The sequence below is a fragment of the Chiloscyllium plagiosum genome, unplaced genomic scaffold (genome assembly GCF_037043375.1).
Source record: "Chiloscyllium plagiosum isolate Xiang-an unplaced genomic scaffold, Cpla_swu_hap1 HiC_scaffold_19, whole genome shotgun sequence".
Lineage (NCBI taxonomy): Eukaryota > Metazoa > Chordata > Chondrichthyes > Orectolobiformes > Hemiscylliidae > Chiloscyllium > Chiloscyllium plagiosum.
The window spans coordinates 1,230,008-1,245,741 of record NW_028270157.1 but is presented as its reverse complement, the minus strand read 5'-3'; the positions used below and the strand labels follow the sequence as shown (position 1 = coordinate 1,245,741).

General features: G+C 46.0%; 1 long non-coding RNA gene across 1 annotated transcript; it reads left to right on the top strand.

Annotated features, from left to right (window-relative positions):
• Window positions 1-917: 917 nt before the first annotated feature.
• LOC122545449 (uncharacterized) lies at window positions 918-14,354 on the top strand. The gene is made up of 6 exons (XR_015760506.1): window positions 918-1,026; window positions 3,530-3,644; window positions 3,762-3,830; window positions 4,411-4,551; window positions 13,983-14,028; window positions 14,157-14,354. It is a non-coding gene; the product is annotated as an uncharacterized LOC122545449 (long non-coding RNA).
• The last annotated feature ends 1,380 nt before the right edge of the window (window positions 14,355-15,734 follow it).

The window sequence follows — 15,734 nt, the reverse complement described above, 5'->3', positions numbered from 1 at the left end:
GTTGGAGGATTTGAGCTACAGGGAGAGGCTGAACAGGCTGGGGCTGTGTTCTCTGGAGCATCAGAGACTGAAGAGTGACCATATAGAGGTTTATAAAATCATGAGGGGCATGGATAGGGTGAATAGATAAGATTTTTTCCATGGGTGGGGGAGTCAAAGAATTAGGGGAAAGATTTAAGAGGGACCTCAGGGGCAACCTTTTCATGCAGAGGGTGGTGCACGTATGGAACAAGCAGCTAGAGAAAGTGATGGTGGCTGATACAGTTATAGTATTTAAAAGACATCAGATGGGTATATGAATAGGAAGGGTTTAGGTGGATATGGGCCAAGTGCTGGCAAATGGGACTAGATTAGTTTAGGAAACCTGGTTGGATCGAAGGGTCTGCTTCCATGCTTTACATCTTTATGACTTTATGACTAGGGATGATTAAAAAATGCTGGCCTAGCCAGTGATGTCTACATAGGGGCTGCTCTTTCACTAGAGAGAAGTAACTGGCAGCAATTTAACCTGAGGTTACCACCATACCTCAGTAAGGGAAGAGGTTGAGAATCAGAGGCTTCATAGCAACATCAAACCACTGATGGGAATTGAACCCCTGCTGTTGGTATCATACAGCTCTGCAAACCAACTATGCAGCCAACTGAGCTAAACCAATTCCCTGAGTACCAGTACCAAATTGTGATGTTCTTCTGTTGACTCAACTACAAATATAGGTGGAGCTAAGAGTAACTGTCTGCAACTGTAAGAAATATTTTATTGAAAAGTTAATTCAGCTTGTGCTTCATGGAACAAAATGTATCAATAACTCTCGTTATTTTTGTTTTTGCAAACTTTGAAACTGTTCGGACTTTCTCAGATGGCGTGATCGTCCTGATCCACTCAGCGACTGAGGGCGGGTTTAAGACCCTTGTTCCCGCGAGTGCATCTTCTGAGGATCACACCCTGCTTGAGCGCAGGAATGGCAAGATCGACCTTGTTGATTTTAACATCCTTATTGATGATGCTACTCCTCATTCCGAGTGCAGGTAGGAACCTGTTATCAACTTTTAAAACATTTTGTAACTTTTAGGATTACACAACCACTGATTAAAAAAAACTTTGGCAAAAGTTCAATGCGGGCAAGAAAAAAACCCCTGAGGGTGTTTACTGTGTTTTCACTGGAAAAAATTCAAATAAAATTCAAACAATTTGATCTTCCAAACATGCTTTTTATACGTACATTAATAAGATATGTGTAGTAATAATCTGATTGATTGTTTGGATTAGATTAGATTCCCTATAGTGTGGAAACAGGCCCTGAGCCCCAACAAGTCCACATCAGACCCTCCGAAGAGTAACCCACCCAGACCCATTCCCCTACCCTAAATATACCTCTGACTAATGCACTTAACACTACGGGCAATTTCCCCTGGCCAATTCACTTGACCTGCACATCTTTAGATTATGGGAGGAAACCAGAGCACCCGGAGGAAACCTATGCAGACACGGGGTGAATATGCAAATTCCACACAGACACAGTCAACTGAGGCGGGAATCAAACCCAGGTCCCTGGCGCTGTGTTATTGGAATGAAATGCAGAAGATAAAATATTTCCTGAAATGTGATTTAATTTTTATATTGTTACTTTTAATGTCCCCACAATAATGTACGTGTGTCTTCAATTCAAATTCACCTTTTCAAGAGGTTTGTGAGATAACAAACATATAAAAGGTGGAGGGATGATGCAGCAGTTTCTAAGGTCTGCCATTTGTTTAACAGGAGTCTACGGAAAGCTAGTTCTGAAAAATGTTCAATGTTTCATCGTGATTTCTGGATTTTTCATACATTCGTCCCTTTTGCTTTTGTCTTTTACCGAGGAATGATGAGTGCTAATGCCCAGGAAATGTACTGATTAATTAACTAAAGGCTGTCCTCCCTCAGTAAAGAACATGTAGCCCTGAAATACTTTGTCCCAAGTGAGTTTTTTCAACTTATTCGGACTTTTTTTTCACAAGGAATGAACAGTTCACGAGAGCAGGAACAAATCCACCTCATTTCTCCAAAATCAACTAAAGTGTTACAGAGGCAACCAACTCAGGAAATAACGAACACCCTGACCAGGATGAGGAGGGGAGTGGGGGCGTGGGTACAGTTGTGGGAGTGGGTGAGGGTGAGGGTGTGAGCACAGGTGTGGGTGAGGGTTTGAGTGTGAGTACGGGTGTGGGTGAGGGTGTGAGTGTGAGAGTGGGGGTGTGGGTGAGGGTGTAGATGAGGGTGAGGGTGGGGGTATGGGAGTGGCTGTGTGGGTGTGGGTGGGGATGTGGGAGTGGGGGTGTGAGTATGGGTGTGGGTGAGGGTGGGGGTGTGGGTGTAGTTGAGGGCAAGGGTGGGGTGTGGATGTAGGTGAGGGTGGGGATGTGGGTGAAGGTGAGGGTGAGGGTGGGGGTGTGGGTATGGGTGTGGGTGTAGGTGAGGGTGAGGGTGGGGGTGTAGGTGAGGGTGAGGGTGAGGGTGAGGGTGTGGGAGTGGGGGTGTGGGTGTGGGTGTGGCAGTAGGGGTGTGGGTGAGGGTGTAGGTGAGGGTGAGGGTGGAGGTATGAGTGTGGGTGTAGGTGAGGGTGGGGATGTGGGTGTGGGGGTGTGTGTACTGGTGTGGGTGTGGGTGTGGGTGTGGGTGAGGGTGGGGTGTGAGTGTAGGTGAGGGTGAGGGTGTGGGTGTCGGTGAGGGAGAGGGTGGGAGTGGGGGTGTGGGTACGGGTGTGGGTGTGGGTGTAGGTGAGAATGGGGTGTGGGGGTGGTGGTTGAATATGGGTGTGGGTGTAGGTGAGGGTGGGGGTGTGGGGGTGGGTGAGGGTGAGCGTGGCCGTATGGGGGGGTGTGTGGGTGTGGTGGGGGTGGGGTGCGAGTGTAGGTGACGGTGAGGATGTGGGTACAGGTGAGGGTGAGGGTGAGGGTGGGTATGGGTGGCAGTGTGGGTGGGGTGTGAGTGTAGGTGAGGGTGGATGTGGGGGTGTGTGTGGGTGTGGGTGGGGCTGCGAGTGTAGGTGAGGGTGGGGGTGTGAGTGTAGGTGAGGGTGGGGGTGTGAGTGTAGGTGAGGGTGGGGGTTGGGGTGTAGGTGAGGGTGGGGGTGTGAGTGTAGGTGAGGGTGGGGGGTGGGGGTGTGTGTGGGTGGGGCTGCGAGTGTAGGTGAGGGTGGGGGTGTGAGTGTAGGTGACGGTGAGGGTGTGGATGTAGGTGAGGGTGAGGGTGGGGGGTGGGGGTGTGTGTGGGTGAGGGTGGGGTTGTGAGTGTAGGTGAGGGTGGGGGTGTGGGGGGGTGTGGGTGTGGGTGGGGCTGCGAGTGTAGGTGAGGGTGGGGGTGTGAGTGTAGGTGAGGGTGGGGGTGTGAGTGTAGGTGAGGGTGGGGGTTGGGGTGTGGGTGGGAGTGGGAGTTGAGTGCATGGTGACAGTAAGCAGATGCTCAGGATACCCTTCTTGGGAATCGCAAAGCTGATATTATGGTCATTTCAGAATAGAATTTGTCATAATGTATTCAAATTCTCCTGATCAGACACACCACTTGAACATTTCTCTCCTGATGGTTACTGTGCTGCAATTTCTGCCTTTGAGCTGAAGGAAGGTTTGACCAAGTCTGATGTTTCTGAGCCTGACATCATCGAGCAAAGGTACATTAAAATATGCATTTATCACCCGTCCCTCCCCTCCTCCTGCTCCCTCTGACGTTAGAAATTCCTTTAAGAAGTTGCTGTTGGTTCTGATTGAGTCTCTCGGTTTCGATTCAGTGGCTGTACTACTGGAAATGGAAGCACCGGGAGTCCCTGACAGAGGATCGAGGAGACACCGGTGCTCAGGTAACTACCTTGGAAAAGGACCCAGCAGGTTCACGGGGAGCGGATTGCAGCCTCACAGCCTTTCTCAGCGTCTTCACTCCCAATCCCAGCCAGGGGCAAAGGGGGTTCTGAAAGTAGTTGTACACGTACTCTGGAGGCCAAGACTTTAACCCCAGGCCTCAACCAGCCTAACCCTGACACAGACTAACACACACAACCCTCCCCTCCTGTAGCAACCAACAGGAATCCAGTAACTCACTGACACTACTTAATGCAATATCCAAACTTTGCTGGAATTGTCCGTGTGCGTAGTTTGCTGTTATCGTACAGTAACAAGCTGACTGTGACTGACAGACAACACTGGGAATCTATCCGTATTCTCCATGTATCAGCCAGCGATCCCAACAGCTCTGAATTTTGGATCCTGTAGTGTACATGGAGCAATGTATTTTTGTTTAGCACAATCCTGTCCGGTCTGCCTTGTTCCAGACAGTCACTAATATAACAAAACCTCAAATTACAACATCTAACGAACTGATTCAGACTGCCTTGTAATGATTTTCCTGTTTAACTAATATTTTATTTTTATATCACATTGCAGGAAACAGCCATGAAGAAAACTGTTTCTACTGAAGTTGCTCAGATGCTTGAATAAATTTAAATATAAAACTCTCCAGCTCATTGAAATGATGAACAATAATGTTTTTACATATATTCTTTCACTGGGATGTGGGCATTGCTGGTAAGTCGTAGAAACAAAGGGAACAGAAGTAGGAGGAGGCCATTCGGCCCTTTGAGCCTGCTCCACCGTTCAGCATGATCATGGCTGATCATCCAACTGCTCCTGCTTTCTCCCCATTCCCTTTAATGTCCAGCATTTATTGCCCTTACTTAATTGTCCTTAAACAGAGTGGGTCCCTGTGTTGTTTCAGGGACCAGTAATGAGTCAACCCCATTGTTGTAGATCAGGAATAGCCATGTGCCGATCAGACTGGGCAAGGACAGCTCCCGAAAGAATATCAGTGAACTCTAGATGTTCTTTCAGTAATTGATGGTTGTTGTCATGGTTGCCATATTCCAGCTTTATATTTCAGATTTATTAATGGAGTTTAAGTTGCACCAGCGGCTGTAATGGGATTTGAACTTGTGTCCCTTAGGTATTAGCCTGAGTCTTTGGAATATTCAGTGAGTGACATCACCACTCCACCACCATCATTCCCAAACTCAACAGCATCACACTGCCCAGGGCCACTTCCAGCCCACAGACATGCCACTGTCAGATGGATACACATTCCCAGGATAAAGAAAACCGACTACATAAAAACTGGTTTAAACAGTTTAACTGGTTAAAATCCCTCCTGGTGATCTGGGATTGACACAGCCTGACCCATTGCCTTATATGCCCAACACCTCTTCATTAATCACCTTCACCACATCCACCCACCCACACCTCCATTCTCTACTGGAAAAAGTGAGGACTGCAGATGCTGGAGATCAGAGCTGAAAATGTGTTGCTGGAAAAGCGCAGCAGGTCAGGCAGCATCCAAGGAGCAGGAGAATCGACGTTTCGGGCATGAGCCCTTCTTCAGGATTCCTGAAGAAGGGCTCATGCCCGAAACGTCGATTCTCCTGCTCCTTGGATGCTGCCTGACCTGCTGCGCTTTTCCAGCAACACATTTTCAGTTCCATTCTCTACTCACAACCCCCCACCCCCACCCCACCAATACATACAGCTAGATAGATATGGATACAACAATACCAATACAACATTGGCTGGCATGGTGGCTCAGTGGCTAGCACTGCTGCCACACAGTGTCAGGGATCTAAGTTCGATTCCAGCCTTGGGCACCTGCCTGTGTGACATTCTCCCTGTGTCTGTGTGGGATTCCTCCTCACAGTCCAAGGATGTGCAATTTAAAGTGGATTGGCCATGCTAAATTGTCCACAGATGTGCCGGCTAGGTGAGTTAGCCATAGGGAACATTGAGGTAAAAACAATGACTGCAGATGCTGGAAACCAGATTCTGGATTAGTGGTGCTGAAGAGCACAGCAGTTCGGGCAGCATCTGAGGAGCAGTAAAATCGACGTTTCGGGCAAAAGCGCTTCATCAGGAATAAAGGCAGAGAGCCTGAAGGGTGGAGAGATAAGCTATAGGAGAGTGGGGTGGGGAGACAGTAGCATAGAGTACAATAGGTGAATAGGGGAGGGATGAAGGTGATAGGTCGGGGGGAGGGGGGAGTGGATAGGTGGGAAAGAAGATAGGCAGGTAGGACAAGTCGTGGGGACAGTGCTGAGCTGGAAGTTTGGAACTAGGGTGAGGTGGGGGAAGGGGAAATGAGGAAACTGTTGAAGTCCACATTGATGCCCTGGGGTTGAAGTGTTCCGAGGCGGAAGATGAGGCGTTCTTCCTCCAGGCGTCTGGTGGTGAGGGAGCGGCAGTGAAAGAGGCCCAGGACCTCCATGTCCTCGGCAGAGTGGGAGGGGAGTTGAAATGTTGGGCCACAGGGCGGTGTGGTTGATTGGTGTGGGTGTCCCGGAGATGTTCCCTAAAGCGCTCTACTAGGGGGAGTCCAGTCTCCCCAATGTAGAGGAGACCGCATCGGGAGCAACGGATACAATAAATGATATTAGTGGATGTGCAGGTAAAACTTTGATGGATGTGGAAGGCTCCTTTAGGGCCTTGGATGGAGGTGAGGGAGGAGGTGTGGGCACAGGTTTTACAGTTCCTGCGGTGGCAGGGGAAAGTGCCAGGATGGGAGGGTGGGTTGAAGGGGGGCGTGAACCTGACTAGGTACAAACCCACCGACTCCCACAGCTACCTGGATTACACCTCTTCCCACCCTACCTCCCGCAAAAATGCCATCCCGTATTCTCAATTCCTCTGCCTCCGCCGTATCTGCTCCCAGGAGGACCTGTTCCACCACAGAACACACCAGATGGCCTCCTTCTTTAGAGACCGCAATTTCCCTTCCCACGTGGTTAAAGATGCTCTCCAACGCATCTCATCCACATCCCGCACCTCCGCCCTCAGAACCCACCCCTCCAACCGTAACAAGGACAGAACGCCCCTGGTGCTCACCTTCCACCCTACAAACCTTCGCATAAACCAAATCATCCGCCGACATTTCCGCCACCTCCAAACACACCCCACCACTAGGAATATATTTCCCTCCCCACCCCTTTCCGCCTTCCGCAAAGACCGTTGCCTCCGTGACTACCTGGTCAGGTCCACGCTCCCCTACAACCCACCCTCCCATCCTGGCACCTTCCCATGCCACCGCAGGAATTGCAAAACCTGTGCCCACACCTCCTCCCTCACCTCTATCCAAGGCCCTAAAGGAGCCTTCCACATCCATCAAAGTTTTACCTGCACATCCACCAATATCATTTATTGTATCCGTTGCTCCCGATGCGTTCTCCTCTACATTGGGGAGACTGGACGCCTCCTAGCAGAGCGCTTTAGGGAACATCTCCGGGACACCCGCACCAATCAACCACACTGCCCCATGGCCCAACATTTCAACTCCCCCTCCCACTCTGCCGAGGACATGGAGGTCCTGGCCTCCTTCACCGCCGCTCCCTCACCACCAGACGCCTGGAGGAAGAGCGCCTCATCTTCCGCCTCGGAACACTTCAACCCCAGGGCATCAATGTGGACTTCAACAGTTTCCTCATTTCCCCTTCCCCCACCTCACCCTAGTTCCAAACTTCCAGCTCAGCACTGTCCCCATGACTTGTCCTAACTACCTAGCTCCTTTTCCACCTATCCACTCCACCCCCCCGACTTATCACTGTCATCCCCTCCCCAACTCACCTTTTGTACTCTATGCTACTTTCTCCCCACCCCCACCCTCCTCGAGCTTATCTCTCCACGCTTCAGGCTCTCTGCCTTTATTCCTGATGAAGGGCTTTTGCCCGAAACGTCGATTTTGCTGCTCGTCGGATGCTGCCTGAATTGCTGTGCTCTTCCAGCACCACTAATCCAGAATAGGGAACATTGAGTTACAGGGATAGAGAAGGAGGATAGGTCTAGTTGGGATGCTCTTCAGAGGGCTAGTGCTTGATGGGTTGAATGGCCTCTTTCCGCACTGTAGGGATTCTGTAATCCTGAAAGGAGATGATTCCAAACATGGCTCTGTTCTCAAATTCAAGGAAGAGATATAGACCAAGTGGAAGACAAAGCTAAGTTTCTGAAGAGAATCACCGGATTTTTACAGCACAGCAGGAGGCCATTTGGCCCAATGTAGCCTGCATACTGGTACAGGTTAACAAACAGCTGCTGCATCAAATTAGCATAAATAGCTCTTGACTGTCCCAACTTTGTTTATGCCCCACTTCAGAAGTCGGAATGATTGTAAGGGCCTCAGATTCTGACAATTTGGAGCAATAATGTATTTTGTTCCATTCTCAAGGCAGTTCCGACTGAGACAATCATTCCAAGCAAGAGTCTTGGGGAACTGCCATATTGACCCGGGAGTTCAAAGGTTCAGTGTTGGGGTTACATCCAAGTTCATCGATCCCAGTTCGAGTGGCGTAAAGAGCTAACTGGGAATTAGGAATTTCAATCCTTCCTCACCAGCTGCTTCATTTTCACTGGGATCAAAAGCCTGACCTCAGCTCAGACATCAGAAAAACAGCATGGCTGTTTTCGGGAGACATTACCAAGACAACATTCTGTTGTAGTCACCAATAAATGTAGAACACTCACTCAGAATCAATCAGAACATTGTGGCCCCGATATCCGGGTTACAGCCCTGAGCCCAGGACGTGAGGATTTCACAGTGACATCATCTCTTCATAAGGTGATCCCAGAGATACCCCGCCTGCCCTTTCAGGGGGGTATAAAAGATCCTGTGGCACTACTTCAAAGAAGAACAGCTGACTTCTCTCCAGTTTTTTGGCCAATTAATATCATTTTGCCAAAATTTATTTACCTCCTGACTGGGGGATCTGACTGTATGCTAATTAGTTGCCATGTTTTCTTTGCTGCAACAGTAACTTTATATCATCGGGTGTCGATGCTTTTGAATATTGTGAAAGGTGCTGCATAAGAACGAGGAGCAGGATAAGGCCATTCAACCCCTCGAACCTGCTCTGCCATTTAATACAATCATGGCTGATCTCATCCCAGCCTCAACTCCACCTACCTGCCCGTTCCCCATAACCCTTCACCCTGTCACTAATTCAAACTCAGTCAATCTCCTCCTGAAGTTTACTCAATGTCCCAACATCCACCACAATCTGGAGCAGTCCTTTCCACAGGGAGGTCATTTCTCCTCATCTCAGTTTTAAATCTGTTACCCCTTATGCAATTTTAGATTGTTTCACCTTGTGGAACATTCTTTCCAAATCAACTTGGTCAATCCCTTTAACATCTTCGACCCCTCAGTTAGATCTCCTCCCATTCTGTTAAACTCCAGAGTGTACCAGCCTAAACTATTCAATCCCTCTCCATAAGGCAGTCCCTCATCTCCGAAATCAATCCATTAACCCTCGTCTGAACTGCCTTCAATACAACTACACCCCTCCTGAAGTCAGGAACCAAAACTGTACATAATATTCCAAATGCAGTCTCTAATGGTTTGCACAATTATAGCAACAAATGCTAAAATTCCATTTGCATTCCTCATTGTATATTTTTAAATGCACCTTTTCCCAAATGTGCAAATAGTGTTATCGTTAGGGTTAGAGTTAGGATTAAGTTTTGGGTTACAGATAAAGTTAGAATTAGAGCTAGGATTAGAGATTAGAGCAGGAATAGAGCTAGTTTTAGGGTTAGAATTCAGGTGATGGTTAGAGTTAGAGTTCAGGTTAGGGTCAGGTTTAGAATCAATCCAACTCTACATATTTGATACTCACTGACTCTGGCCACACCCCATTCTGGGGCAGAACGTTCCAAAGTCACCCACAGTACAATGAGAGAAACCATTTCTCTTTGATAGATTGGTGATGAACCTTTCTGACTGTGCCGTGCACAGACTTCCCATGACCATCACATTCTGGAGTGAGACTGGAAGGTGAATGGAATAAGCGGCATGATTTGAGAGCTCCTCTCTGTATTTGTGAGGTTATCTTTGGAATAAAAATGAGGGGATACACTGAAATAAAGAATGGAATTCTCCTGTCATCTTCTTTGTGGCTGCTACAGAATCCGGCCAGGGACGGACAGGAGAACAAATCCCTGATGAATACCATGAACACATCTAGTTTAAGGACAATGCTTCCTGACCTACACATATTAATAATGTGGGTTGGTTAGCTCAATTGGCTGGACAGCTGGTGATTGATGCTGACTGTGTGGGTTCAATTCCTACACCAGCTAAGACTACCATAACAGGCTCTCCTTTTTAACCTGCCCCCTTGCCTGAGGCACAGTGACCCCCAGTTATCTCTAACAACTGAGTGGGACTGTCACTATTTTACTGACTTTCTTTATTAATGGTCATCAGAACAGCCAGCGTGTAATAACCTAGTACTCCAACTTTCCTGTTACCGACACTTTTATTGTTGTTATTTTATTTGGTTGTTTGGCTGTTAGAATTTTTCTTTAAATTAAATGTCCAGCCCAGAATTAGCCTTCAACTAATAGCACAAGAGAACTAGATCATGTGATCATCTGTCTCATTACTGTTTGTGGGAGTTTGCTGTGTACAAATTGGTAGTTGCATTTCTCTTGCTCCCAACGACTATATTTCTAAAATATATTTGTTTGTTCACGTAGTTGACCGTTCGTCAGAGTCACTGGGGCTGCCACCTCAACTTCCTCAGCTTCTAGCTCCGAGTTCCATCTTCAACTGGACTTGATCTAAAAGTCGCCCAGTGTGTTGGGATGTGCTGAGATTCTGAAATGTGCCACACAATAAATAATAAAATAGTCACTCTGACGCTGGAGAAATATCAGGTGCAAACAAATAACTGACATGGTGAATGAAGCTCAGAGTTGGGGGATACAGTGATTTATTACTCACTGCATTTAGTCCCATCGCAGTCTCCCTACCCTTCCTTATTGTTGATAAAGAGTCATACAGCACAGAAACAGATCTTTCGATCCAACCAGTCCATGCTGAACATAATCCCAAACTTGGCAAAAGTGAGGACTGCAGATGCTGGAAATCAGAGTCTAGATCAGAGTGGTGCTGGAAAAGCACAGCAGGTCAGGCAGCATCCGAGGAGCAGGAAAAAGCCCTTCATCAGGACTGAAGGCAGGGAGCCTCCAGGGTGGAGAGATAAATGGGAGGGGGGTGGGTTGGGGAGAAGGTAGCAAAGAGTACAATAGGTGAATGGGGGTGGGAATGGAGGTAATAAGTCAGAGGGGAGGGTGGAGCAGATAGGTGGGAAGGGAGATTGGCAGGTCTGTTTTAGTACATGGTTGAAGAGCTTCAGGGCAGAGGAGATGACCTGGACTAAACTAGTCCACCAGCCTGAGCTTGGCCCATATTTCTCCAAACATCTCCTCTTCATGTACTCACCTAAATGTCTTTTAAATGTTGTAACTGTACCCGCATCCACCACTTCCTCTGGAGGCTCATTTCACACACAAACCACTCTCTGTAAAAAGATTAGCCCTTCATGTCTTTTTTAAATCTTTCTCCTCTCACCTTAAAAATATGGCTCTTGGTCTTGAAATCCCCCATCCTACAGAAAAGACACCTGCAATTCACCTTATCTATACCTTATAAAATCATGATTTTATAAATCTCTATAAGGTCACCTCTCAACCTCCTATGCTCCGGTGAAAAATGTTCCAGCCTCTCTTTATAACTCAAACCCTCCATTCCCAGCAACATCCTGGTAAATCTTTTCTGAACCCTGTCCTTAGCTTAATAATATCCTTCCTGTAGCAGGGAGACCAGAACTGGACACAGTATTCTGGAACATTGTCCTGTACAACCTCAACCTAACATCCCAACTCCAACACTCGGAGGCCTGAGCAATGAAGGCAAACGTGTTAACTGGCTCATTCACCACCATGTCTACATGTGACACAAATGTCAAAGAATTACATACCTGAACCCCTAGGTCTCTCTGTTCTAGAACACTACCCAAGGCCTACCATTAATTGCAGAAGTCCTGTTGTTGTTGCAGGGCTTGTTAATTGTATAATTTGTCAAACACGTGATTCGCTGGAGGGCATTTCAAAATGAAAAAATAAACTTCAGACTAGACAGATTGAACATGTCGCCAGACACACAGGAAGCAAATCATAATCGACCTGCAAGTGGAACAGATCTGAAGGTATTTTGTATTTTCACATAGAGCCCAGAAACTGCTCCTGATTCACACTCACAACTTTACCAGAGTGCATTGAATACACAAGAAATCTGTCAACCGGGTTTTTTAAATAAACAACAGAACTACTGACTTAATATAAAATCAGACATATTCAACAACAATGCAAGTTAGTGAACTCAGTTTGAAATATGGAACGCGAAAAGTGAACCCTTATAAATAACCGAATGTACATGTGTACTCATTTTCTACAGAGATCAGCTTAAAAAAAATTAATCAAATAATTGGTAATTCCTGAAGGAAAAGGGCAGCATATGAAATGTTCTGAATGGCATTGATCTGGTGTCCTGGTACAGGTGTCACTGGATATATGTAGTTGACATTGAGATTTTTTAGAAGTATCTCATTCAGGATTTGTTAATAAGAAATCTTCCAAAAGCTTCTCAGGAGAATTGCGGCATCAGCATTTTATCTCTCATACTGGACTCTAAAAGAGTTCTTCTCAAAAATATGGAAAAGGATGATAAGGCTACCCATATCTTTGCAGGCTACACTCCAACCGACCTTTCCAAACAGTCTAAAGAGCCCAAACCTCCCACATGAACCCAGGCATGTGACTTCTCAGTAAATAGGACAAAGCAATTACATAGTCCCTGAGGATCTGGTTGTTTACTTCTTCTCTCGTCCAGAAAGAGTTTTTAAAAGAAAAACTGAAGTTTTATTCAAGGGAGCCTTCACAAGGCCTGTCATTTCCCAGTCTGACAAACAAAACACTTTTTATAATCTTTTGAATACAAATCTTCACATGATAGCAAATGCACCGTTGTAATGGTTAACAGGTGACAATGCATGCAGCGTTTATCATTGATTTGAAAAGACACTCCAATTCTGAGCGAGAATCATATCAGACTCAAAACATTAACCGTGTTTCTCTCTCCACAGATGTAAAAAAATCCCTGCTGAGTTTCTCCAGCATTTTCCACCTTTATTTTAGATTTCCAGAAAATATTTTTACTTTACTCACCAACAACTTATCCCTAGAAAGATGCTTTTAATTATTAAAATATCTCAAAGGGCTTTCCAACTGGATATGACTAGGTGAATAGGAAATGGGACAGAGGTGACAAAACCAAACCAAATGATGAAGGTGACAAATACAGTCAGTTCTGCTATAACACGGTAGTTCCATTCTAATGCAATCCCATATTATAAGAAAATTGTGCATTAACAGCACCATATAAACTAATGGGGCCAGAATCGTGTTATAACCAATATATGCTTGAAAAGTTTATGCTTTAGAAAGAGTGACCCCAATTCGTTGATCACATAAAACCAAATTTGCATTAATGAAACGCACAGTATAGCAGAACAATCTGTAGAATGGTCATTCTGCCCATCATACCAGTGCTAGCTTCCCTCCCAGTTTTCCCCAAAGCCCTAAAACTTTATTTTTGAGTAAGTTTCCAATTTCATACATTAGACTTGATCTTTCTCTGCACCTTCTCTGTAGCTATAACACAATAGTCTGCATTCTGTTCTATTTCCCTGATGTACTTACACAAGGTATAATTTGTCTGGTTAGCATATAAAACAATACTTTTCACTGTATCTCAGTATGTGTTACAATAATAAATCAGATCAGCATGGCCAACCAACCTAAGCTGCACATCTTTAGACAACAGAAGAAAACCCATACAGACATAGTGAGAATGTGCAAACTTCATACACACAGTCACCCAAAGCCAGAATTGAACCCAGTTCCCAAACGCTGTGAGGCAGCAATGCTGACTATCATGCCACTTTCCCTGCTCCAAGGCAGACAATCCCAGTTTCTCCAGTGGCAACATAGACATCCCATGTGTGAATAACAAGAAAACATTTCTTTGAATTAAATTCATTATTTCTAATCCCTGTGATCTGGTTCTCTTTATCTTGTTTGTTGAGGTTCCTGGTCCACACTGAGGCAACGATCCTGGGTCAGAATTTCAAAGTAAGGCTTCACATTTGTCAATTTGAAAATGAAAACTTACAGTCAGAGTAACATAAAGCAAAAAAAAAGATTCCGGGATGTTTAAAGACAGCTCCATTTCTGTAAAAAATACTTTATTTCTGCCTCAGCAAATTGCAGTACACCAGAACTGCAAAAAGAGGAAGAGGAACACCTCTACAATGTATTCGCCAAAAACGGATACCCCCGCAATTTCATCAACAGATGTCTAAGGGAAAGACAACGGAATGAGGACATGCCACAACCCAAAGGACTAGCCACATTACCATACATCAGGAGCATTTCAGAACTGACAGCCAGACTACTGCGACCACTAGGGCTCATAACAGCACACAAACCAACAGCCACCCTCAGACAACAACTCACCAGAACGAAGGACCCAATACCCAGCATGAGCAAAACCAATGTAGTGTACAAATTCCTATGTAAGGACTGCACAAAACACTACATAGGACAAACAGGAAGACAGCTAACGATCCGCATCCATGAACACCAACTAGCCACGAAACGACACGACCAGCTATCCTTAGTATCCACACACGCAGATGACAAGCAACATGTATTCGACTGGGACAACACTACTATTATAGGACAAGCCAAACAGAGAACAGCCAGGGAATTCCTAGAGGCTTGGCACTCATCCACAGATTCAATCAATAAGCACATCGACCTGGACCCTATATACCAGCCACTGCAGCGGACAGCTGGAACTGACAACCGGAAGCGGCAGAGACAAACCACTATAAATGCCGGAGGAAAGATCACAGAAGCGTTTCACAGGAGGTTCCCAAGCCCTGAGGATGTCACCTAGACAGGGGACGAAACGTCTGCAACACAAATTCCTTGCTCGGCGAACAGAACTACAACAATTGGATCTAGCAGGACACTGTGGCCATTCCTGACCTCTTTCTAGCAGTGATTTGTACTGCTATCATCAATCAATGTCTACTCAGAATGTACAAGGTTACCCACAAGGTTTGTCTAAACAAATTTCTCTATCTTCAAACAATGTGGTATATCTCGTTTGGCAAAATAATGATACATTGATCTGAGATCCTTAACAAAAGCAAATTATGAGGTATCAGTAGAATAGATTTCTGTTTTACACAGTGTTAATTTCACATTATTACAATCCTGCAGCTCTCCCTGAGGATTTTCCCAGTCTGGATCATACTCTGTAACTGCACATTGAAAAATTGAAATACTTTTGATTCAGGTTTCCATCACATTGATTAGGCTTCAGGCCATTCCACATCTAACAACCTGCAGAGGCACTCAGGCATTTACTGCAGAGAGGAACACCATCCAGCCCATCATGTGCACACCAGTCAACAAACCCTGCCACGTCACAACTGAGAATCTAAATGCTGCTTCAATCTCATCATCAGAAGTCAGACAATGTCAAGTTATAGTCAGATGATGCCGGGTTATAGTCAGACGATGTCAGGTTATAGTCAGACGATGCCAGGTTATAGTCAGACGATGCTGGGTTATAGTCAGACGATGCCAGGTTATAGTCCAACAGGTTTATTTGAAATCACACAAGCTTTCGGAGCGATGCTCCTTCCTCAGGTGAAGTGAAGCACACAGGCACAGAATTTATAGGCAGAGAAATCAAAAGATTCACTCACACAATTTGTATAATTGGGCCATAGAGTCAGAGTCACAGGCATCTACATCACGGAGAC